The sequence below is a fragment of the Anomaloglossus baeobatrachus genome, chromosome 3, assembly GCF_048569485.1.
Source record: "Anomaloglossus baeobatrachus isolate aAnoBae1 chromosome 3, aAnoBae1.hap1, whole genome shotgun sequence".
In the NCBI taxonomy this organism is placed as follows: Eukaryota; Metazoa; Chordata; class Amphibia; order Anura; family Aromobatidae; genus Anomaloglossus; species Anomaloglossus baeobatrachus.
Genome location: NC_134355.1, coordinates 160,728,240 through 160,754,578, shown reverse-complemented (window position 1 = coordinate 160,754,578; position 26,339 = coordinate 160,728,240). Strand labels below are relative to the sequence as shown.

The following is a 26,339-nucleotide window of genomic DNA, read 5'->3' as shown; positions in this document are numbered from 1 at the left end:
TGACCCAAAATACAGTTGGCTGCACGACCCCTTATGCCTCAATATATTGTGTGAAGAGACATTCACAAATGACTCCGACTAATTACCGTATTTTTCGGTCTATAAGACGCACCCTGGTTTTAGAGGAGGAAAATAAGGAAAATAAAATTTTAAGCAAAAAATGTGGTCATGACACACTTATGGGGCGAGGATCTGCTGCTGACACTGTTATGGGGTAATATCCTGCTCATATACTCCCCAGCCTGCTCATATACTCCCCACATGCTGCTCATATACCCCCATGCTGCTCATAATATACCCCTATCCTGCTCACATACCCCCATCATCCTGGTGTATGGCCGAATCCTGTGGCACATAAAAAAAAATAAACGTTCATACTCACCTTACGTCACCTCACTCCCTGCAGCACCGCTCCTCTTACAGTCTATGTCAGCGGCAGCGATGCTGAGTGGAGCAGTCCCCGTTCCCCTGCAGCATCGCAATGTCCTCCGGTCTGTGCCGGCGGCTGCGTGTGGACACGTACACACAGCGATGACGTCATCGCTGTGCGCCCTGCTAGTCTCCACGCAAGTCAGCTGACCGGCACAGACAGGAGGAGATCGTGATGCTGCAGGGCAACGGTAAGTAATGTGTACTGATTCACTGCCCCCCGCACTGAGGATGATGCGCGAGGGGCAGTGAATACAGCCGCACATTGATCACTCTAGGCTGCAGTTGCCAGGGGTGATCATGCGGGCCAGCTGTTTATCCCTTGCCCATCACCCCGCCCACCTGTCAGTGCCGGCTTCTGCGCTGAGAGATGGGCGGGAGGATGGGCGTGCATATTATAATGAGCGGGTCCACGTGGTCATGACAGGCTGCTACAGCCTGCTCGTGCCCCCGATGACCCGCTCCACCGCAGCACCCTCATTCCCCGCAGCCCTATATTCAGACTATAAGACGCACCCCCCACTTTCCCCCAACATTTGGGGGGGGGGGGGGGGTGAGAAGTGCATCTTTTAGTCTGAAAAATACGGTATATATATATATATATATATATATATATATATATATATATATATATATATATATATATATATATATATATATATATATATCTCTCTCTCTCTCTCTCTCTCTCTCTCTCTCTCTCTCTATCTCTTCTGTTCTGGATTCTGCCAGGTAAAGTTTCGTTATAGTGAAATTAGTAGAACTTTAAGAAATTTACTATAATGCAACCAAAGTGTATGCAAAATTGTAGAAAACATCAGTCTTAATGAAAAATATTAAATGCACAATTTATATACAAATTAACAGTCTCCAATGAGAAAAGAGTTGCAATAAAATTTAAATACAGTATTTCCCCTAAAATAAGACCTTTCCCAAAAATAAGTTATTGAACATGGTGTTGGCCAAATGACAGGAGCAGTATGATTTACCGCTTTTTATGAACAGCAGTAAATTAAATGGCTTTGATTAGCCGTATTGTAACCTGTATCAAAATTAATTCTGCTCAATATTAAGGTATAAAAAAAAAAAAAAATAAAAAAATAAATGTGCAGAATTAAGTTCAGTCTCTTGGTTCAGGCTTCCACAACAGTTATGGTCTCATATGGCCCCTTGGGAAAGTGAACTGTACACCTTTGTTATAATCTAATGACTTTTCATACATCAGGCTTTTTGGCTGACTAATGGTCTTCAAAAAGAAAGAAAAATTGGGTGGGGGTGTTTTAATAAAAAAAAAAAAAAAAACCCACACACAACGGCAGTACATGAGCGCCATCCAAAAGGCAGCAGATTTAGTAGAAGTGTTCGAAAGAAGAAGGGTGATAAGACGGACGCACAGACTACAAACAGCGGATATCTACAGGACACTTTTTGTGTGTTGCACAGTGCTATTAACCAGAAACCTTTGGTATGATCCCTGAAGGTCGGAAAGTCTCTACTGCATGTCGGCAGCAGAAACATTTTAGACGTTACAGATGCAAATTAGCAGGAAGAAAATTGTAGAAAAATAACATGAATCCAAACTATAAAAACATTTAAAAAAAATTAAAATTATAAGGAGGGAGCATAACTATTCCTATAAGTCGATGTGGAAATCGCTAGCACTGTACGGAGGATAACTCAAATTTTAAAAATCATTGGTTTGGATCCAATGGACATTTCCGTCAGGACAGTCTACCCTGCAGGAGAGGAAATTATCACTACGCGAAGGGAAAGGAGTGGGAAGAGTCATCTGTGCTAGCAGGCTTGTGGAAACCGTGCCAGGCTAACATGGCAAATACTGCTAATGCCTTAATAGTGGATTATAAAAGAAGTCTACAGCACAAGCAGTATAGCCTTTAAGAAAAGTCTACAAGAGGAAAAAAAATACATTAAAAATCTGCTTATATTTAAGAGAATACATTTCTGAAGAAATATAAAAATGGATATTTCCATTAACAAGAAAAATTTAAAAAAAAATAGTAAGTGGGATAGCTTTGTATTTGTTTTCTAGATGAATGTGCAGCAAACAGATACACTACCTGTAAAAAAAAAATAAAATCCTTTCAAATCAAATCCTATCCGTAAGTCACTGCCCTAAGCAGTCCTGGGCACTAGAGTGCAGCTGGAAGTATTTTAGCAGTTCTATTGTGTTTTCGGCTAGCACCTGTTCACACCTGTTGGATGTGCGGGTCAGTCTTTTTGATAGAATTGTTAGCTATGTAGTCAGAAAAAGAATCTTCTAGGTACCATGATAAGAACAAAAAATAAATAAAAAAAAAAATCTAGATATTCCCAGAGTTATTGATAATGTCTTTCCGGTGTGGTGGACATCTTTGTATTGAGCCCTAGAAGTTTACACTTGAGTTATGGTGACTATTGAAACCTTAGTTACTGTTGCAACTCTAGATTTTTGGATAAAAATCCAGGGGACCGGATATTTATTATATAATAAATGTTATATATTACATATTTGTTTAACACAAAAACTCACTTTGGAGTAGATCCTCTCATAACTCTGCAATGTCCGGTTAAACTTACAAAAGGAATCGAAGGCTATGATTAAACTGGATGGTGCCATTTTCAAGGTTCAAGCGGGTGCGGTTGTGAACCCCTACCTCTGTCTGACACCGACTGTGGAGGTTGGATAGTCAGATAATATTTCGGAACCCCTCCCCCCTTCCTTGGCTGCAATGTGTTTAGACTTTACACAATCACCCCAGGACCAGAGCTGAGTCTCCACCGCTGTGCCCACTGTCTGCAGCGCTGACGTCACATCAACAGCGCTGCAGCAGCAGTTACAGAGGCTCTGCCTGAGTGGACAGCACGAGTCACTTATTGCTGGACCCAGGGAGGAAGAGGGGGTCCAAAAGCAGAAAAGTGTGTGAGATATATATCTCTCTATATATCTATATCCTCACCTATTGTACCATCACCCATTCCCTGTAGACTGTAAGCCCTCGCGGGCAGGGTCCTCTCTCCTCCTGTACCAGTCTGTTATGTACTGTTAATGATTGTTGTACGTATACCCTTTCACTTGTAAAGCGCCATGGAATAAATGGCGCTGAGATAGAGATAGAGATAGAGATGCACACACACACACACACACACACACACACACACACACACACACACACACAGTGCAGTGAAAGACTAGATCTCCTACAAAACAGCATATCTTTGATCATGACTGGCTGCCAAGAGCAGGGGCCGGAAATCTTTAGCAATTGTGCCAAAGCTGGAGCGTGGGTCATGTTTGCCTGGCACACAGGAGTATGCACACAACCTCACGTATGCAGGATTTTGGCCACAGGGCGAGTGTCGGCCTGTCCATCTTTGAAAACAACACAGTCCAGCTATCGCTGTGGCCAAAACCTGCCCACCCAAGGTTGGCAAATGGAGGGCTTAATCGCAACCATTGCAAGGGTGTGCGTCAAATGGGTGTCTGAAACAGCAATAGTCAGTAGATGGCAACCCTATCAATAGGATTACCAGTTGGGTATAAGACCAAGCTGGCAAGTCGCATAATGCCAATAAGAAAGATTAATAGGAGATGCCAAGGTGTTGACTGAGCAGATATCACTGAAGCCAGGTTACAAAGATGTGTAGAGACCAGGGATGAGGAGACTGTGTCTGGCATCGTGGCAAGACATGAGCACAGCCTTTTCTTCTTACTAAACTACATTTAAGAAATACATGATATTGGTCCGCCCTGGTGACAAAGTCCATTTAAAACATTATGTCCTATAAATCAAAGGCCAGGATGTCTTTCAGGTGTGCAATAAAATGAAGAAAATGGCAGTCTCATGGGGTGTAAGGCAACTGCCAACATATCACATGCAGGAAGCTGGCATAATAGTGTAATTCCCCCAACAGTGTGTGTTATATGACTTTAATATTGCATGGCACGCGGAGAATGAAAGGTTGCCAACTTCTGGCCTGGAGGCTTTATTTTTTCCTTTGAATGCTGTTTTACAATGGTGTTCATAGCCTTTCAGCCTGGGACATGCCCTACTATGTGAAAATACAAAGTAATGTAAATTATACAGGTTCTTGCTAAGTGTGCAAAAAAGGTGACAAATCCCAGATAACGCTACTAATGTGGAAGTATAGCCTGGAGGCATGAGATTTTCCTTATCAAGTTGTGTCGCTGTGGTAAAATTATCCTTGCGTTATATAAACAGGAAAATAAAATATGTGGAAGCCAAAAGTTACTGTTAATGAAAGAATTACACAAAACCAAGTTGTAGAGAACAGAATCAAGTCTGACTTTGGTAGCCTGACCAGCAGTCATGCTGCAAGAGCGGGGGGTACATATGGTCAAACGTGAGTCATCCATTAGCCATAATCATATATACATGAGTCATCACAGCCTCTTATATTAGAAAGGGATCTAAGTATATGGCCAAAGTCCGAGCTATGTTGGCTCATTAAAGGCATTTATTTTTTAAATCTCTCCATCTATAAATACACACACAAAAATTATATGTACACGTGTGTAAAATCTAAAGTAAACTACTAGTTAAGAATTATATATATATATATATATATATATATATATATATATATATATATATATATATATATATATATATATATATATATATATATATATATATATATATATATATATATATATATATATATATATATATATATATATATATATACCATAATGGTAGAATGCAGTTTCCACAATTATGTCCTTATTCAATAACAGACTGATGCCAAAGGCTGCTTGAAACAGACCACAATTTGCACAGATTGATATGCAAAAAAGAAAGATTGCCACTTCCTCCTGTTACAAAAATGGATCATATCACCAAGTTTCCTATACATAAAGCAAAGCCACAGCTGTCACTGAATTCCTAATCAAGTGAGCATCTTCTCCTTCACAATCAAGTTCACCCACAGTTCCTCTAACCGTTCTCCGTACAGTTAGTCATTATCACACCAACCGGAAATCCTGCCAATGGCACACTGATGAAGCAAATAAAATATTAACAAAAAATCAAAATTTATGGACCACATGTGAAAACTGCTGGAAAATTGAGTACTGGTATTAAATTATACATTAAATTGACAAATTGAATTTATTAAAAAAATATATATTATACATACATACACGTGTGTGTGTGTGTGTGTATATATATATATATATATATATATATATATACACATATACATACACACACAAACCGTATTTTTCGGACTATAAGGCGCAATTTTTTTTCCCCCAAATTTTGGGGGAAGGTGGGGGGGTGTTCTATAGTCCGATGGCTGCGGTGCGGTGAAGCGGGTGAAGTCGAGTGCAGTGGTGGCGGAGCGGGTCATCGGCGTCACGAGCAGGCTGTAGCAGCGCTGCCCTGACCACGTGGGCCCACTCATTTGATATGCACACCCATCATCCCGCCCATCATCTCTCAGCCCTAAAGCCGGCGCTGACAGGAGGGAGGGATGATGGGCAGGGCATGCGCGTATACTAAAGAGCTGGCTCGCGTGATCACCCCAGGCAACTGCAGCCTGGAGTGGTGATCATGTGTGGCAGTATTCACTGCCCCCCGTGCACCATCATCAGCGCGGGGGGCAGTGAATAAGTACAGTATACTCACCTTTCCCCTGCCGCATCGCGGTGTCCTCCTGTCTGTTTGCCAGCTGATCTGTGTAGAGAGCGGTGAGCACAGCCATGACATAATCACTGTACACACTGCTCCATACAGGTCAGCGGCGCTGCTGCTGGCACAGACAGGCGTACGAACGATGCTGCGTGGAGTGAGGAGAGGCGAGTATACAGCGGGAGTCCTCCAGCTGTTACCGAAAATCCAGCCCCGGCTGAAGTGACCGCGAGATCCGCGGTGACTTCAGTCAGGTGATGTGCAGTGACAGCTATATATATATTTATTTTTTTTTTTATTTTTTTAACCTGTCTGTCATCTTTAAAAGGGGTTTCCCATGAATAATTGAATAAAGTTAATTTTAATCAATAGATGTTGGAATAATAATATCCTTCACAATTGGATGTTTTAAAAAAAAAAAAAAATGTTCTTGTGCAAAGATAATCTTATACAGGGAAAAAAAAGTATTTAGTCAGCCACCAATTGTGCAAATTCTCCCACTTATAAAGATGAGAGAGGCCTATAATTGACATCATAGTTAGACCACAACTATGAGAGACAAAATGAGAAAACAATTCCAGAAAATCACCTTGTCTGATTTGGCGAGATTTTTTTGGGCAAATTATGGTGGAAAATAAATATTTGGTCAATAACAAAAGTTCATCTCAATATTTTGTTTTATATCCTTTCTTGCCAATGACAGTCTGTAAGTCTTCATAAGGTTGGCACACACTGTTGATGGTATGTTGGCTCATTCTTCCATGCAGATCTCCTCTAGAGAAGTGATGTTTTGGGTCTGTTGCTGGGCAACATGGACTTTCAACTCCCTTCAAGGGTTTTCCATGGGGTTGAGGTCTGGAGACTGACTATGCCACTCCAGGACCTTAAAATGCTTCTTACAAAGTCACTCCTTTGATGCTCTAGCGGTGTGCTTGGGATCATTATCAAGACCCAGCCACGTTTCATCTTCAATGCCCTTGCTGATGGAAGGAGGATTGCACTCAAAATCTCACGATACATGGCCCCATTCATTTTTTCATGTACACAGATCAGTCGTGCTGGCCCCTTTGCAGAGAAACAGCCCCAAAGCATGATGTTGCCACCCCCATGCTTCACAGTAGGTATGGTGTTCTTTGGATGCAACTCAGCATTTTGTCTCCTCCAAACACGACAAGTTGTGTTTCTACCAAACAGTTCTACTTTGGTTTCATCAGATCGAATGACATTCTCACAATACTCTTCTGGATAATCCAAATGCTCTCTAGCAAACTACAGACAGGCCCGGACATGTACTGGCTTAGGCTTCTGTCACACGCCTGTGAAAAACCACGCACGTTTTCCACGGACGTGTCAAAGGTGCGTTTTGCCCTCCGTGAGCAGTGTTTATGGCTCACGTGTGTTCTCCGTGATAACATACGGAGAACAGAAACTTTCTACTCACCTGTCCCTGCCTTGCGTTGCTGTCCGTGGTGCCAATCTTTGGTCCTGCAGACTCCCCGCTGCTGCTGCTTCCGGCCCGCAGTGGAGTGAATATGCAACTAGCATAATGAATGGCGGTCGGCAGCAAGTGACAGCAGCGGCAGAGACTGCAGGGCTAGAGAAGGTGAGTAAAGTTTTTTTTTCCCCCAGATACATGTGTTTTCTCCGGTGTGTGTCACACGGAACACATCCGTGTGGTCAGTTTGTGTTCTGTGTGACACCGGAGATAACGTTGACATGTCTACGTGTGGAGCACGGGCACACGTATACACGGTCCATGGCAGAATACACATGTGAACGCAGACCCATTGATTTTAATGGGTCTACGTGTGCAAGTGTCTCCAGTACATGAGAAAACTGACCATACACGTACCGGAGTCACGGACGTGTGAACGAGGCCTTAAGCAGGATGGGGGGGCACGTCTGGCAATGCAGGATCTGAGTCCCTGGCAGCGTAGTGGGTTACTGATGGTAGCCTTTGTTACAGTGGTCTCAGCTCTATGTAGGTCATTCACCAGGTCCCCCAGGTGGTTCTGGGATTTTTGTTCACCTTTCTTGTGATCATTTTGAACCCATGGGGTAAGATCTTGCGTGGAACTCCAGATCGAGAGAGATTATCAGTGGTCTTGTATGTCTTCTAGTTTCTTATTATTGCTACTACAGTTGATTTCATCACACCCAAACTGCTTGCCTATTGTAGATTCAGTCTTCCCAGCCTGGTGCAGGGCTACAATTTTCTGATGTCCTTCGACAGCTCTTTGCTCTTCACCATAGTGGAGTTTGGAGTGCGACTGTTTGAGGTTGTGGATAGGTGTCTTTTATACTGATAAGTTCAAACAGGTACCATTACTACTGGTAATGAGTGGAGGACAGAGGAGCAACTTAAAAGGCAACCAATCACCAGGATTTTCGTATATAAGCTAAAGCCAGTGCTATACTGGCACTATCAGGCTGATTTTCTACATACCTGTAGTGGTCAGCTCAGATGTTTAGGTTTTGAAATCCAAGAAAGTGAAGGTTATAAAATGAGCAGCTTCTTGAGTGACAGTTGCACTGGAGCAGATATGTTGTAGTGTGGTCATACCCATGTGACCAGAAGGGGTGGCACCTCAGCCATGAAAGCTGGATACCAGGTCACATGGGTTATGACCTCACAACAGGTCCTGCTAGACAAAGTGAGTCATTTGTATAATGCTTATGCTAATTCTAACAGGGGGAGGGGATAACTATGAACATATCTGCTCCAGTGCAACGGTCACTCAACAAGCAGCTAATTTTATAAACTTCACATTCTTGGATTTCAAAACCTAAACATCTGAGCTGACCACTACAGATATGTATAGAATCAGCCTGATAGTGCCAGTATAGCACTGGCTTTAGCTTATATACGAAAATCCTGCTGATTGGTACCCTTTAACCCCTTAACGACCGCCGATACGCCTTTTAACGGCGACAAATTAGGGTACTTCTTCCGATCCACCGCTTTTTAACGGCGGTCGGAAAAAAGGGTCTGGCGTCCCTTAGAGTCAGAAAAATTCCGGGGTCTCAGCTGACCCTAGATATCATGATTCTGGACGGTTTTTCCAGTCCCCGCTCACCTGATGACCGGTATACACTGTATACCGATGATCAGGTTACAGTAAATGACCGCGCCGGTAAAAAATCATTTATCTCCCATCTGGCATAAACAAACATGTCAGATGGGAGATAAATCTCATCCCCCGGTCCTCTCCGGTCCCCCGGTGTCGCCAAAGTGTCCCCCCACCCCCCCTTTCTCCCGATAATCTAACATGGCGCCGCACATACCGGCGCGCACAGCAGCGCGCCGGCCGCATTTCCCCCTTTCCTATGGTTTCTGTCGCATGTTCTATGACACATACGACAGAAACCTGCTCCCCAGGCCCTGCCAGGTCACCCCCTATCCCCACCCCGGTGTCCCCCGTGCCTGTCAGCTCTGATCCCCTGCGGCCCCCTCCTCCTTCACAGCAGATGCCGGTCACACTGCAGAGCGCGGCTGTCAGCTTCCTGTGTCTGACTCAGAGACGCTGGCTGCTGCTGCTCGCTCTCTGCAGCTGTGACCCGGGGAGGGTGGGTGCAAATTCTTTGCACACACTCTCCTCAAATGGAGGGTCTGCACTCCTAGAAAATGGGGGACACGTTCCCTGAACGTGCCCCCCATATTCTAGAAGGTCCGGAATCACCGCGGGACTTTCACAATGGATTACAGGGACCCGATTTTTTTTTTTTTCTTTTCAATAAATTGGCCAAAAGAGGGAATGTTTTTGGGGAGTGTTTTTTCAAATAAAATTGTCAATTTTTTTTTTTATTACTGACAGTTATGTCTGGTATCAAATAGACGCCGTGACATAACTAATTGCTGGGCTTGATGCCAGGTGACATTACACATCTGGTATCAACCCCATTTATTACCCAGTTTGCCACCGCACCAGGGCGCGGGATGAGTTGGGGCGAAGCGCCAGGATTGGCACATCTAATGGATGCGCCACTTCTGGGGCGGCTGCGGCCTGCTATTTTTAGGCTGGGAAGAGTCCAATAACCATGGCTCTTCCCACCCTGAGAATACCAGACCCCAGCTGTCAGCTTCACCTTGGCTGGTGATCTAATTTGGGGGGACCCTACGTTGGTTTTTTTTTTTTAATTATTTATTCATAAATTAAAAAAAAAAAACAAAAAAAAACACAAAACAGCTTGGGGAGCCCTCCAAATTGATCACCAGCCAAGGTAAAGCTGTCAGTTGTGGTTTGCAGGCTACAGCTGTCTGCTTTACCCTAGCTGGCTATCAAAAATAGGGGGGACCCCACGTCATTTATTTTAATTTTTTTTTTGGGCTAAATACAAGGCTAGGCACCCTTTAGTGCCACATGAAAGGCACTAAAAGGCGCCAGCTTAGAATATGCAGGGGGTGAGACGTTATACTGGTTTGACATCTATCCATTCATCCATTGTAGCATTTTAGGCTATGCGCCCACAATCGGGGTTTGCAGCGTTTTGGGCGCAGTGTTTTCCCTGCGTCCATAATGCTGCGTTGTGCAGTAGAAGCACAGTGGAAGGATTTTTAGAAATCTCATGCCCACTGAGCTTCTTTTCTCCGCAGCATAAACTGACCTGTGGCGCAGCTTCCCGAGCCTCAGCATGTCAATTTATGCTGCGGAGATGAGTGTTCTGTGCAGGTAGAATAGAGCTAAAGTCCACAGCAGCCTGAACCCAAATCGTGGGCATGGGCAGCTGCGTTCTCCCGTGGACAACACTCATATCTCTGCAGGAAGGCCGACACTGTGTACTAGACGCCGTGTCGCTGGATCATGGCCACATAGCCTAAAAGAGAGACATTTGTTGCTACAGCAACATTTTTGTGAAGTACCTGTGGATTCAAAATGCTTACTATACTCCTGAATAAAATCCTTGAGGGGTCCAGTTTCCAAAATGGAGTCACTTGTGGGGGTTTCTGCTGTATAGGTACCCAAGAGGCCCTGCTAATGTGACATGGTGCGTGCAATTTATTTCAACTTCTCCAAAATTCAAATGGTGCTCCTTCCATTCCAAGCCTTCCCATTAATCCAAACAAAGGTTTTTGGCCACATATGGGGTATCCCTGCGCTCACAAGAAATTGGATAACCTGTGGGGTCCACGTTTTGTTGTTGCCTCTTGAAAAAGTGAGAAATGTGATGCTAAAGAAACCTTTTTGTGAAAAAAATGAAAATTTTCAATATGGCAACCTAAGCTTATCAAATTCTGTGAAGTATTCGTGGATTCAAAATGCTCAATATACACCTAGATAAAAGCCTTGAGGTGTCTTGTTTCCAGAATGGGGTCACTTGTGGGAAACCTCCGCTGTTAAGGCACTTTAGGGGCTTTCCAAATGAGACATAGCGTCCACTAATTATTCCAGCCAAATGTTCAGTCAAATGGCACTTTTTCCCTTCCAAGCCCTGCTGTGCACCCAAACAGTTGATTTCCACCACACATAAGGTATCAGCATACTCAGGAGAAATTGCACAATAAATCTTATGCGGCTTTTTTTCCTTTTACTCTTGTTAAAAAAAAAGCTATGTGGTTGAAGTAACAATTTTGTGGTAAAAATGTATTTTTTTTATTTTCATGGCTCAACGTTATAAACCTCTGTGAAGTACCTGGGGGTTCAGGGTACTCACCAAACATCTAGATAAATTCATTGAGGGGGCTATTTTCCAGAATGGGGTCACTTGTGGGGGACCTCCACTGCTTAGGCACCTCAGGGGCTCTCCTAATGCAACATGACGTCCGCAATTGATTCTAGCCAATTTTGCAGTCAAATGGCACTCCTTCCCTTCCAAGACCTGCCTTGTGCCCAAACAGTTGATTTCCACCACATATAAGATATCACCAAACTCAGGAGAAATTGCACAATAAATTTCATGGTGATTTTTTTCCTGTTACCCTTGTGAAAAAAAAAGCTACCTGGTTGAAGTAACAATTTTGTGGTAAAATTTTATTTTTTTATTTTCATGGCTCAACGTTTTAAACTTCTGTGAAGCACCTGGGGGTTCAGGGTACTCACCAAACATCTAGATAAATTCCTTGAGAGGCCTAGTTTCCAATATGGGGTCACTTGTGGTGGTTTTTTGCTGTTTACGTACCTTAGGGGTCCTCCAAATGCGACATGGTGCCCGCAATCTTTTTCAGCCAAATTTCCTTTACAAAATTCAAATATTGCTCCTTTCGTTCCAAACCCTCCCATTTGTCCATACAAAGGTTTCAGACCACATGTGAGGTATCACCGCGCTCATAAAAAAGTTGGTAACAAAGATTTGGGTCAAATTTTTGGAATTACCTCTTGAAAAAGTGAGAGAATTGATGCTAAAGCAACATTTCTGAGAAAAAAATGACAATTTTCAATATGACAACGTAACGTTATCAAAATCTGTGAAGTACCTGTGGGTCCAAAATGCTCAGAATACCCCTCGATAGAAGCCTTAAGGGGTCTAGCTTCCAAAATGGGGTCACTTGAGGGGGGTTCCTGCTGTTTAGGTACCTTAGGGGATCTGTAAATGCAACATGGTGCCCGCAATCTGTTTCAGCCAACTTTGCTTTCCAAAATTCAAATATTGCTCCTTTCGTTCCAAGCTCTCCCATTTACCCAAACAAAGGTTTCTGACCACATGTGGGGTATCGGCGCGCTCATAAGAAAGTGGGTAACAAAGTGTGAGGTCCAAGTTTTGGTGTTACCTCTTGAAAAAGTAAGAAAATTAGTGCTAAAGCAACATTTTTAGGTAAAAGGTTACATTTTATTTTTTTTCATTCCACATTACTTTAGTTCCTGTGAAGCACCTGAAGGGTTAATAAACTTCTTGAATGTTGTTTTGAGTACCTTGAGGGGTGCAGTTTTTAGAATGGTGTCACTTTTGGGTATTTTCTGTCACCTAGGCCTCTCAAAGTCACTTCAAATGGGATGTGGTCCCTAAAAAAATGGTTTTGTAAATTTTGTTGAAAAAATGGGAAATTGCTGATGAACTTTGAACCCTTCTAACTTCCTAACCTCAAAAAATTTTGTTTCAAAAATTGCGCTGATCTAAAGTAGACAAGTGGGAAATGTTATTTATTAACTATTTTGTGTGACATAACTCTCTGGTTTATGGGCATAAAAATTAAAAGTTTGAAAATTGCAAAATTTTTATTTTATTGTTTTTGTCAAACTTCAGATTTTTTCACAAATAAAATAAAAAAATATCATCCTAAATTTACCTCTAACATGAAGCCCAATATGTCATGAAAAAACAATCTCAGAATCACCGGGATCCATTGAAGCGTTCCAGAGTTATAACCTTATAAAGTGACACTGGTCAAAATTGCAAAAAATGGCCTGGGCATTAAAGGGGTGGTTCACCCATATTTTTTATTGTCTAGATCGATATTATATTGAGAAACAAACAAAAAGTTTCTCTCAAATACCTTGTGTTGTCAATAGTGCCTGTGAGGCGCTATTGCAGACCGCTGCTCCCCGTCCAGTGACGTACCCGACCAATGCTGCCTCGTCACATCCGTGCAGCCGGCTACATTCTTCCAGACTCTGAGCTGTGAGCGGTGTTTCACTGCTGTCACAGCCCATCTGCTCCCTCCTATCACAGCACGGCGCGTCTCCTGTTCCCCCCTCCTTCCTCGCAGAACGCTGCAAGCAAGAGACGTGCTGTGAGGGAGGAGGGAGGAGGAGCAGGGAGCAGATGGGCTCAGAATGCAGCCGGCTGCACGGATGTGACGAGGCAGCATTGGACGGGTACGTCACTGGACGGGGAGCAGCCGTCTGCAATAGCGCCTCTCACAGGCACTATTGCCAACACAAGGTATTTGAGAGAAACTTTGTTTCTCAATATAATATCGATCTAGACAAAAAATATGGGTGAACCACCCCTTTAAGTACAAAACTGGCTTTGTCCTTAAGGGGTTAAAGAAGAAGTTACAGGTCTGTGAGAACCAGAAATCTTGCATGTTTTTAGATGACTAAATACTTATTTTCCACCATAATTTACAAAACAAAATTCTTGCCAAATCAGACAAGGTGATTTTCTGGAATTGTTTTCTCATTTTGGCTCTCATAATTGTGGTCTACCTACAGTGCTGGCCAAAAGTATTGGCACCCCTACAATTCTGTCAGATCAGTTTCTTACTGAAAATTATTGCAATCACAAATTCTTTGGTATTATCTTCATTTATTTTGCTTGCAATAAAAAAACACAAAAGAGAATGAAACAAAAATCAAATCATTGATCATTTTACACAAAACTCCAAAAATGGGTCAGACAAAAGTATTGGCACCCTTAGCCTAATACTTGGTTGCACAACCTTTAGCCAAAATAACTTCGAACAACCGCTTCCGGTAACCACCAATGAGTTTCTTACAATGCTATGCAGGAATTTTAGACCATTCTTCTTTGGCAAACTGCTCCAGGTCCCTGAGATTTGAAAGGTGCCTTCTCCAAACTGCCAATTTGAGATCTCTCCACAGGTGTTCTATGGGATTCAGGTCTGGACTCATTGCTGGCCACTTTAGTAGTCTCCAGTGCTTTCTCTTAAACCATTTTCAGTGCTTTTTGGAGTGTGTTTTGGGTCACTGTCCTGCTGGAAGACCAATGACCTCTGAGGAAGACCCAGCTTTCTCACACTGGGCCCTACATTATGATGCAAAATTTGTTGGTAGTCTTCAGACTTCATAATGCCATTCACACGGTCAAGCAGTCCAGTGCCAGAGGCAGCAAAGCAACCCCAAAACATCAGGGAACCTCCGCCATGTTTGACTGTAGGGACTGTGTTCTTTTCTTTGAATGCCTCTTTTTTTTTTCCTGTAAACTATGTTGATGGCTTTTCCCAAAAAGCTCTACTTTTGGCTCATCTGACCAGAGAACATTCTTCCAAAACGTTTTAGGCTCTCTCAGGTACGTTTTGGCAAACTCCAGACTGGCTTTTTTATGTCTCGGGGTAAGAAGTGGGGTCTTCCTGGGTATCCTACCATACAGTCCCTTTTCATTCAGATGCCGACGGATAGTACGGGTTGACACTGTTGTACCCTCGGACTGCAGGGCAGCTTGAACTTGTTTGGATGTTAGTCGAGGTTCTTTATCCACCATCCGCACAATCTTGCGTTGAAATCGCTCGTCAATTTTTCTTTTCCTTCCACATCTAGGGAGGTTAGCCAGTGCCATGGACTTTAAACTTCTTGATAACACTGTGCACCGTAGACACAAGGAACTTTCAGGTCTTTGGAGATTGACTTGTAGCCTTGAGATTGCTCATGCTTCCTCACAATTTGGATTCTCAAACCCTCAGACAGTTCTTTGGTCTTCTTTCTTTTCTCAATGCTCAATGTGGTACACACAAGGACACAGGACAGAGGTGGAGTCAATTTTAATTTATGTCAACTGGCTGCAAGTGTGATTTAGTTATTGCCAACACCTGTTAGGTGCCACAGGTAAGTTACAGGTGCTGTTAATTACACAAATTAGAGAAGCATCACATGATTTTTCAAACCGTGCCAATACTTTTGTCCACCCCCTTTTTTTATATGTTTGGTGTGGAATTATATCCAATTTAGCTTTATGACAATTTATTTTTTTTTCATTGAAGACAAAATTAAATGAAGATAATAATAACAAAGAATTTGTGATTGCAATCATTTTCAGGAAGAAACTGAGAATTATCTGACAGAATTGCAGGGGTGCCAATACTTTTGGCCAGCACTGTATGTTGTTAATTACAGGCCTCATCTTTTTAAGTGAGAGAACTTGCACAATTTGTGGCTGACTAAATACTTTTCCCCCTCTGTATTTGTGTCCCTGCTATGTACTGTGTAATGGCGGTGTCTGACTGTAAGTGGGCACTGTCTGATCATACCTCAGCTCCTGGGTCAGGGGATGCAAAAGATTACACAGACATTACAGCATAGGATTGCTTTTTTTTTAGAATTAAAAACAAAAAAAACAGGCAGAGAAATGCTTTACCTCACAAAAAGAATCAGCTGTGATCCCTTGTTGTGCTATCTGTCTACTCTCTTTTAAACCTCCCCTGCCCAGGAGCTGTGGTATGCTCAGGCCATATTCCGGTACGGTCAGACACGGCCATTACACAGTACATAGCAGAGGCACATTTCCAGTGCCTACAAGTAGTATTCAACCCCCTGCAGATTTAGCAGGTTTGATAAGAGGCAAATAAGTTAGAGCCTGCAAACTTCAAACAAGAGCAGGATTTATTAACAGATGCATAAATCTTACAAACCAACAAGTTATGTTGCTCAGTTAAATTTTAATACATTTTCAACATAAAAGTGTGGGTCAATTATTATTCAACCCCTAGGTTTAATATTTTGTGGAATAACCCTTGTTTGCAATTACAGCTAATAATCGTCTTTTATAAGACCTGATCAGGCCGGCACAGGTCTCTGGAGTTATCTTGGCCCACTCCTCCATGCAGATCTTCTCCAAGTTATCTAGGTTCTTTGGGTGTCTCATGTGGACTTTAATCTTGAGCTCCTTCCACAAGTTTTCAATTGGGTTAAGGTCAGGAGACTGACTAGGCCACTGCAACACCTTGATTTTTTCCCTCTTGAACCAGGCCTTGGTTTTCTTGGCTGTGTGCTTTGGGTCGTTGTCTTGTTGGAAGATGAAATGACGACCCATCTTAAGATCCTTGATGGAGGAGCGGAGGTTCTTGGCCAAAATCTCCAGGTAGGCCGTGCTATCCATCTTGCCATGGATGCGGACCAGATGGCCAGGCCCCTTGGCTGAGAAACAGCCCCACAGCATGATGCTGCCACCACCATGCTTGACTGTAGGGATGGTATTCTTGGGGTCGTATGCAGTGCCATCCAGTCTCCAAACGTCACGTGTGTGGTTGGCACCAAAGATCTCGATCTTTGTCTCATCAGACCAGAGAACCTTAAACCAGTCTGTCTCAGAGTCCTCCAAGTGATCATGAGCAAACTGTAGACAAGCCTTGACATGACGCATTGAAAGTAAAGGTACCTTACGGGCTCGTCTGGAACGGAGACCATTGCGGTGGAGTACGTTACTTATGGTATTGACTGAAACCAATGTCCCCACTGCCATGAGATCTTCCCGGAGCTCCTTCCATGTTGTCCTTGGGTTAGCCTTGACTCTTCGGACAAGCCTGACCTCGGCACGGGTGGAAACTTTCAAAGGCTGTCCAGGCCGTGGAAGGCTAACAGTAGTTCCATAAGCCTTCCACTTCCGGATGATGCTCCCAACAGTGGAGACAGGTAGGCCCAACTCCTTGGAAAGGGTTTTGTACCCCTTGCCAGCCTTGTGACCCTCCACGATCTTGTCTCTGATGGCCTTGGAATGCTCCTTTGTCTTTCCCATGTTGACCAAGTACGAGTACTGTTCACAAGTTTGGGGAGGGTCTTAATTAGTCAGAAAAGGCTGGAAAAAGAGATAATTAATCCAAACAGGTGAAGCTCATTGTTCTTTGTGCCTGAAATACTTCTTAATACTTTAGGGGAACCAAACAGAATTCTTGTGGTTTGAGGGGTTGAATAATAAATGACCCTCTGAATAAACTTTTCACAATTTAAAAAAAAAAAAAAAAAAAAAGAAATAACATTCTTTTTTGCAGCAGTGCATTTCACACTTCCAGGCTGATCTACAGTCCAAATGTCACAATGCCAAGTTAATTCCGAATGTGTAAACCTGCTAAATCTGCAGGGGGTTGAATACTACTTGTAGGCACTGTATAAGGCTAGTTTCACACTACGTCTTTTTAACATCCGCTGAAAACGTTTTTTTAGCGGAAGTACGGATCCTGCTTTTACAGCAAATAACGTATGCAAACGCATATGTTATTTTGCAGGATCCTGCACTGGATATTTAGGGGCGGGCATTGGAGTCATGTGATCGGGAGTGAGGGGAGCTAGACTGGGAGCCGGCTTCTGACAGCTGCAGACGCTGGTAACCAAGGTAAACATCGGCCTTGGATACCCGATATTTATCTTGGTTACGAGTGTCTGCAGCTGCTAGGAGCAGGGCTGCCTGCACGCGTAACCAACGTAAACATCGGGTAACTAAGAGAAGTGGTTACGCGATATTTACCTTGGTTACGAGTGTCCGCAGCTCTCAGGTGGGAGAGAGAGGAAGGGGGAAAGACAGAGATAGAGAGAGAGGGGGTGAGGGAGGGAGTAGAGAGATAGACAGATCACTGGAGACTGGTTCTGGGCATGCTCAGTACTTTCTGGGCATGCTCAGTACAAAAGCAGGATCCTGTTACAACGCAACTGAACGCATTCTGCTAGGCAGGATCCAGCACTCATTGAAATGCATTGCAGCTCGCGGCGCAATGTGAAGGATCCTGTGAGATGCGTTATTTTGACAAAGCAAAAAAACGCTACATGTTGCGTTTTTGAAACATGTTAAAATAACGCAAAAGGACGGATCCTGCGTCTAACGGACGCAAACGCATGCGAACGCAGGTGGACGCGAGTCCATTGAAAATGCATTGAAGTGAAAACGGATTTGCACAGGATCCGTACTTCCGTTAAAATAACGTTTTCAACGGATGTTAAAAAGACGTAGTGTGAAACCAGCCTTAGAATACCTCAGCACAGGAACATTTTATTTATTTTTTAAACAAATCCAATTATGGAAATTACAATCATGCCACGATCTATTGATTAAAAGAAAACAAACTTTTTTTTTGTGGGGAAAACCCCTTTAAACTGCTGCCTGGCTACGCCACCTGTTCCTCCCTACTTCACTGCTTCTCCCCTCTGCAAATCCCTTCATTGGCTCCCAATTCAAACTGCTAACACTGACCTACAAAGCCGTCCATAAGCCGTCTCCTCTGCATATCTCCAAAGTAATCTCTTGATGATATCCAACATGTAATCTCCGGCCCTCCTAACAACATCTTCTGCCCTCTACACTTATCTGTTCCTCATCCAACCACCTCCAAGACTTCCCCAAAGTATTACTATTTATTATTACATCGCCATTTATTCCATGGCTACTTACATGTGAAAAGAGGTATGCATAATAAAAGCAAGTACAATAATCATGACAATACAAGACAGAATAGTACAGGAGGAGAGAGGACCCTGCCTGAGAGTATCTCCCATCCTCTGGAATTTTGTGCCCCAACAAGTCCAATTAGCCACTACATTGGGAAGCTTCATATGCAAGTTGAAACCCCATCTCTTCAAGAAATCTTAAGGGCCATTTACACACTGCGACATTGCTAACGATATATCGTCGGGGTCACTGTGTTTGTGACGCACATCCGGCGTCGTTAGCGACATCGCAGCATGTGTCAGGCTGGAGCGACCTTAAACAATCGCAAAAAAGACAAAAATCGTTATCTGTGAGGTCGTTTATTTATGAAAAATCATTGTCTGGTAAGTAGCGATGTTGTTCCTCGTTCCTGCGGTATCTCACACCGCTGTGTGTGACACCGCAGGAGCGACGAATATCTTACCTCCGTCCACCGGCAAAAAGGAAGGAAGGAGGTGGGCGGGATGTTCCAGCCGCTCATCTCCGCCCCTCCTCTGCTATTTGACGGCTGCCGTGTGACGTCGCTGTGACGCCGCACAAACTGCCCCCTTAGAAAGGAGGCGGATCGCCGCCAACAGTGACGTCGCAGGTAAGGTAAGTCCGTGTGACGGGTGTTAGCGATGTTGTGCACCACGGGCAGCGATTTGCCCGTGACGCACAACAGACGGGGGCGGGTACGCTCGCTAGCGATATCGGTTATGAAATCGCAGCGTGTAAAGTACCCTTTAGAGCCTGAATGACCCCACTGACACCTCACCACCACTAGAGCCGCTGCAACCCCCCAACCTACTATCTCCTCCCCCACTATCCTGTAGAATGTAAGCCTGCAAGGTCAGGGAGCTCTCCTCTCTGTACCAGTCTGCCATTATTAGTTTGTTTAGTGTAATTTGTTAATTTTGTATCTAACCCGTTCTCATGTACAACACCATGGAACCAATGGTGTCTATAAATATTAATCAAAACCATCAACATTTCAAATCATAATCCACAAGATCTGCTCCTATGGGTCCAAAATCAAAACTGTTATGTTGACCATAGACCAAACAGTTAATTTCCCCAAGTCTTCCAACAACCCACCAGATCTGCTAATGTAGATCAAGCAAGGTAGAGAAGAGGCTTCCATACAACGATGGAGCTACAGAGCTCATCGAAAACAGTTTCTGAAAGATAAAAGGGGAGACAGGCTATCCCGAACAAAAAAAAAAAAAAAACCTAAAAAAAATTTCAGATCATATGAAGACTGCTGAAAATTTGAAAGGGAACTTGTCAGGTGCAATATGTACCCAGAGCCACAAACAGTTCTGGGTGTATATTGCTAATCCCTGCCTAACTGTCCCTGTATACACTAGCATAGATAAAGAGATTTTTACAAAAAGTATTTCTAAAGATCTTATACCGTATGCTAATGAGCGCAGGGACTAGTCCCCAGGGAGTTAATTCCCTGACTAGTCGCCCCCATTAGCATGTTAGCACGCCCATGGGGGCGTACTATCAGGATAATGAATATGCAGCGTTAGAGGATGATCTCAATCACCTCTCTGCTGCAATTGCTGTGCAACGCTGGATTTCGGCTCAGTGCGCATGACCCCAGAGTTTGGGTGCGCACTACTTCAGTTTGAAGCCAGGAAGCGTACACCCGACTTCATAGTGCGCATGACCCAAACTTCGGGGTCATGCGCACTGAGCCGAAATCTGCTGTCGGACGCGATGGCTGCGGACAGGTGAGCGAGATCATCATCTGACGCTGTGCATTCATTAGCATGCCCACAGGGGCGTACTAACTTGCTAGTAGAGTCGACTAAAACCATAAAGAAAAAATTCCTCTTAAAAATATCAAATTTTATTAAATATACTCTAAAAAACTGTCAGTGCAGTCATACAGAATAGCCACTTAAAAGTGGTTAGGCGGGTGAGGGGGACAAGTGCGCCAAAGGTCGATATTTGAGATGTTATTGGGTATAGGTGGGTATAGGTTCATCCCTAAGGGAACTATTGTGATTTGATAATTTGATAACTACTGACCAATAAGAGTTGTGACTAACGGCTCCAATTGTCGCTTGCACGTCTATAATCTTGTAGAGTTGTTAAATACTATACCCTGAGATAGGTGTGCAGGGGCCAATGCATTTAATTGGTTTAATACATGTGAATCTACATACGGTTTGGAATGAAAATGCATTCTATTTTTCCCTAAGGGAACCTTTGTAATTTGATAAACTGATAATTACTGACTAATAAGAGTACTAACTGACATTTTTTTACCTGCACGTCTTTTCACGTACACTATTTATGGTGATGGTGGTTCTGTGGATTGGAGGGTCAGTAAGGGACAGCCGCCGAGGAGCGGGGGCACCGAGTGTTAGGGTGTTTACACTCCACTGGTAGGTAGGGGGAATTCATAGGGCGAGGTTAGCTTACCCCCACCTATACCCAATAACATCTCAAATATCGACCTTTGGCGCACTTGTCCCCCTCACCCGCCTAACCACTTTTAAGTGGCTATTCTGTATGACTGCACTGACAGTTTTTTAGAGTATATCTTAGCCTTAGATCACTATATTTGCAACACACCGGTCCATATGTCAAATGCATCCATAGATCTCCAATTACCCAATGGCAGGCAAAGACTGTCTGCTATTTGCCACTATTATGTTGATATAAATCTCCCTATTTTGTACTGTATGGAAAAAATATTGCTGTCTGAGCTTTTCAGTGGCCTCCCACGTGGCGAGCCTCAGTCTTCAGGTGGTCAATAATGTCAATGTGTACGTCTGATGGAAGGTTAGACGTGATGTGAACAGAGCACTACAGGAAAGATCTGTGTAGGCTACACACTGAGTAATCAATGTATTGAAATACTTAGGACAGAACCTACGTAATGCTCTAAATCCCATCAATCAACAAAAAGAAGCTTGCCAACTGAATCATTGTCTTTACGGAGGCAAAAATATTTTACCGGTGAAATATTTAACCTGAATATAATGCATTTGTACTGATACTAGACAGAGCCCTATTAATATAATATGAGACTATGTTATATGGAAGAAGTTGACATTGTTCCAACATTTGGCTTCCTTAGCAGACCACAAAATACAACACTTTCACTATAGGTTTGTGATATTCCTGCTACCATACAAAAAGCTCTATAGGTCAACCTCAACTTAAAGGGATTCTCCACTGACATGATATCCTTTGGTGGGGTCAGCAATATCGGACTGGTGAGGGTTTGACACGTTGCACTCCAATAAGCGGCTAGTAGCTCTGGTTGTGGCCACTGAACAGTGTAGGTTTCTTGCTCTATACACAGTTGACATTCAGCCACTGGTTGAGCTGATAATGGACTGTTGGGGCTGTGATGGGGTCAGATCCCCAAATGTCTAATACAGATGGTCTGTGCGGAAGGAAAGATCATCAATATAGTTGTAGAAAACCACTATAAATGTAATTAACTTTATCGATTAGTAATCAACACATCACTCAAAATAAAAAACATGCCTAAAGGGGTATTCCCATCTCCAAGATCCTATCCCAATATGTAATAGGTGTAGTAATAATAATATTTCAAATACATCCAGTAAAAAATATAGTATCATTCACCTGATTAGTCTCTTACTATATGTGCTGGGCATTACAGCTTAGGTATCCATGGTTACGACCACTGAGTTAGATGCTTGTGGTCGTAACCATGGATACCTAAAAAGGTGCTGCAATGTCCTGCACATGAAGTAAATGAGATAGCCAATTAGGAGAACTATGCTACATTTCTAATTGGAGGTGTTTGCCAATATTATTATACCTTCTATGTATTAGGATAGGATCTTGGAGATGGGATTACCCTTTTAACTTTTACTATCAGTGTTTATCATCAAGTCCGTAAAGAACTGATAAGGAATGATAATCAAATCTCAGTAAAGCCCACCACAAACACACTTCCCTCAGTGGAACCCATAGATGCTAACCGATTCAGCCGGCAGTAAAGTGTATGGGAGCCCCCAACAGAGGATTGTCGGGGAAGATTAGGCTATGTTATGGAAGCCCTTGGACTGCCGATCCTTTTACTCTAGAGATAAGCTACATGTCTGTTGGTGGAATACAGGAGCGATCATGTTTATGGGAGAGTCGGGTGAAAAAGCGGTTTGGTCCGATGCTATCTAACAGTGTCTGTGGAGCTGAAGTCCTCACGTTACTTGACAAACTAAGGCATTTTCCAATAAATGGGACAACCCAGACATTCACGCTGGATTTTCAGGCTGGAAAATCTGCTGCTTATTTCAGTACCACTGAAGAGTTTACCAAAGCTGCAGCTTAAATAGAGGAGACTGGATCCGACATGCAGTTTATCAAGTCATGCTGTGCAACGCAGAGGTGAAGATCGGTGTCAAAACCAAAACCCTTAGAGCATATCCGACGTTTTACTTTTTATGTCATAAATCAATAGTATACATGAAATTAAGCATCTTTGTAATATATCTTATTTGTTCTTTCTCTGCCAAAACTTGTCATTATCAAAATTCTCAATTCTGAGGTAAATTCTGTACTCAGTGAAGACTTTTCCATTACTGAGATAGGAGATAGCAGCTAGTGCTTATGAAATTCTATGAAGATTGAGAAGGGGGCAGAGCTCTGCCTCTAGCCTTACAGGCCTATAGTGCCCAAGGCCCTGTACGCACTAGAAAATGTAATTTTCTTAAGAAAATTCCGGACCCTCTGAAAGATTACCGCAGCTGTGGTAAAAAACAGCAGCAAACCGCACCCGAAAACCACATGCGGTTTTACCGCGGGTTGTTCCCCGCGGTTTTTGACCATTATCTATGGCAAAAACCGCAGGTACCTGCAGAAAAGAAGTGACATGCTCATTCTTTTTGCTGCAGAAAACATGCAGCAAAACCGGTTGGTGAAAAAAAAAACGCAGTGTGCGCATAGCATTTTTTTTTTTTACCATAGGTTTTGCTGGGGAAGGACTGCAGCAAGGTTATTAACATTTTCTGCAGGCAAAATCCGCAGTGTGCACACAGGGCCTAAGACCTCCTTCACACATCCGTCCAAAACAAATGTTTTAAGCCTTCCTTGGTGAAAGTGCGCATGTGTGCGCGTGTGTGTGTCCGTGTGTGTGTCCGTGTGTGTGTGTCCGTGTGTGTGTGTCCGTGTGTGTGTGTCCGTGTGTGTGTGTCCGTGTGTGTGTGTCCGTGTGTGTGTGTCCGTGTGTGTGTGTCCGTGTGTGTGTGTCCGTGTGTGTGTGTCCGTGTGTGTGTGTCCGTGTGTGTGTGTCCGTGTGTGTGTGTCCGTGTGTGTGTGTCCGTGTGTGTGTGTCCGTGTGTGTGTGTCCGTGTGTGTGTGTCCGTGTGTGTGTGTCCGTGTGTGTGTGTCCGTGTGTGTGTGTCCGTGTGTGTGTGTCCGTGTGTGTGTGTCCGTGTGTGTGTGTCCGTGTGTGTGTGTCCGTGTGTGTGTGTCCGTGTGTGTGTGTCCGTGTGTGTGTCCGTGTGTGTGTCCGTGTGTGTGTCCGTGTGTGTGTCCGTGTGTGTGTGTGTGTGTGTGTGTGTGTGTGTGTTCTGTGTGTAGTCCCATCTGTGTGACATCTGGACAGCACACAGGCCGCATAGTCTGGTAGACTTACCTGTCTCCAGTGCTGCTGTTACTTCCAGGTTGGCAGTGAGTGCAGTGAATATGCCTTGGCTTAATGAGTGGTCCCGGAAGTAACAGCAGTGCCGGAGACAAGTGAGTATAAGGTAGAAGGCACACGGCGAGAAAACCGGTGTGAGTGGAGTGTGATAAAACATCGCATTCCACTCGGACCAATATTAGCCTATGTGTCAGCGCACATGAGCGATTTATTTTCTCTGCCCTAATCGGAGCGAGAAAACAAATCGCAGCATGCTGCGATTGTAATTAGAGACTCTTTTCTCTTGCACCCATTCAAGTCTATGTTGCGAGAGAAAAATCGCACTGCACTCGTGGTACACCGGTGTACCACGCGTGCAGAGCGAGAATCACAATAGCCGGCTACGCAGGAGAAAGGAAGATAAATCCCTCCCTCCCCTCCTCCATGCCAGCCAGCCCCCATCAATGCCAGCCCACCCCCCGCAGCTGAGGTCCGCTCGCACAGTCGGACCTCAGTCGCAAGGATACTAGCATGACACTCGGCTCTGCTGTACTGCCAGCGTGAGCCGAGTGTCATGCGAGCATCGCACTAGTGCCCCGTGTGGCCCCGGCCTAAAATTCTTTATTTTTTTAAGTGACTCGTTTCCTCCGGTATGTGTCAGACGGATCACATCTGTGTGCGGGCCATGTGACACCCATGCTGTAGGCAGAAAACGGACATGTCGCCGTGTGGAGCACACGGGCGTGTACGCAGACCCATTGATTTTAATGGGTCCAAGTGTCAGTTTCTCTGGTACGTGTGAAAATGGACATTTCACGTATCGGAGACATGAATATGTGAAGGAGGCGTTAAATTTTTTTTATTCCTTATTAAAACTATGGTTGATTTAACCATGTGAGAATTTGAATCTAAAGAAAACGAGAGCACAAACAGGCAGAGTTATAGGAAATACAGGGGCACATTATCTTAACAGGTAGTGCCACAATACTATGCTGCTCTTCGCATTGTTTATAGTCTGATGACAGATCAGCTTCATATTATAGGATATCACTAATATATATATTAGTGATATCCTGTAATATATATATATATATATATATATATATATATATATATATATATATATATATATATATATATATATATATATATATATATATATATATATATATATATATATATATCTGTGCAGTCTCTGATTTTGGAAGATTGCCATAGCCCAGATTGCATTAGCAGATTTTTCTATATGTCTGCTTCCAGGCTGCTCATTCAGTAGATCACCATTATAGCACTGAGTAATAACCGCACAGCACGAGCACAGCACTGTCAATATCGCACGGCCATCAGGATCATTGATTTAGTTGCCTGGATACAACGAGCAGATGAATGTGTTCGTGTTATAACTTAACTCCAGTTACAAAATAATAAACAAGTGGATACAAGACGTATCTGAATATCACAGATTGCCCTACAGAGACTGACACCTGCTTTCATCATTGTGAGTGCCTGTATGTGAGCCGTGCCCATGTGAGCCACAGCAGGAGCCTGCCTGTGATTGACATATATGCAATCAAAATGGTCGCAGCGTGCAGTTCCATGCTGTGACCTAACAAAAGAAGACGTTTAATAAAGTA

The 26,339-nt window shown here is 43.4% G+C and overlaps 1 protein-coding gene across 3 annotated transcripts in view; it reads right to left on the bottom strand.

Moving 5' to 3' along the window:
- STXBP5 (syntaxin binding protein 5) overlaps positions 1-26,339 on the bottom strand; it is a 611,224-nt gene that overhangs the window by 571,132 nt on the left and 13,753 nt on the right. The gene's annotated exons all lie outside the window — the stretch shown is intronic.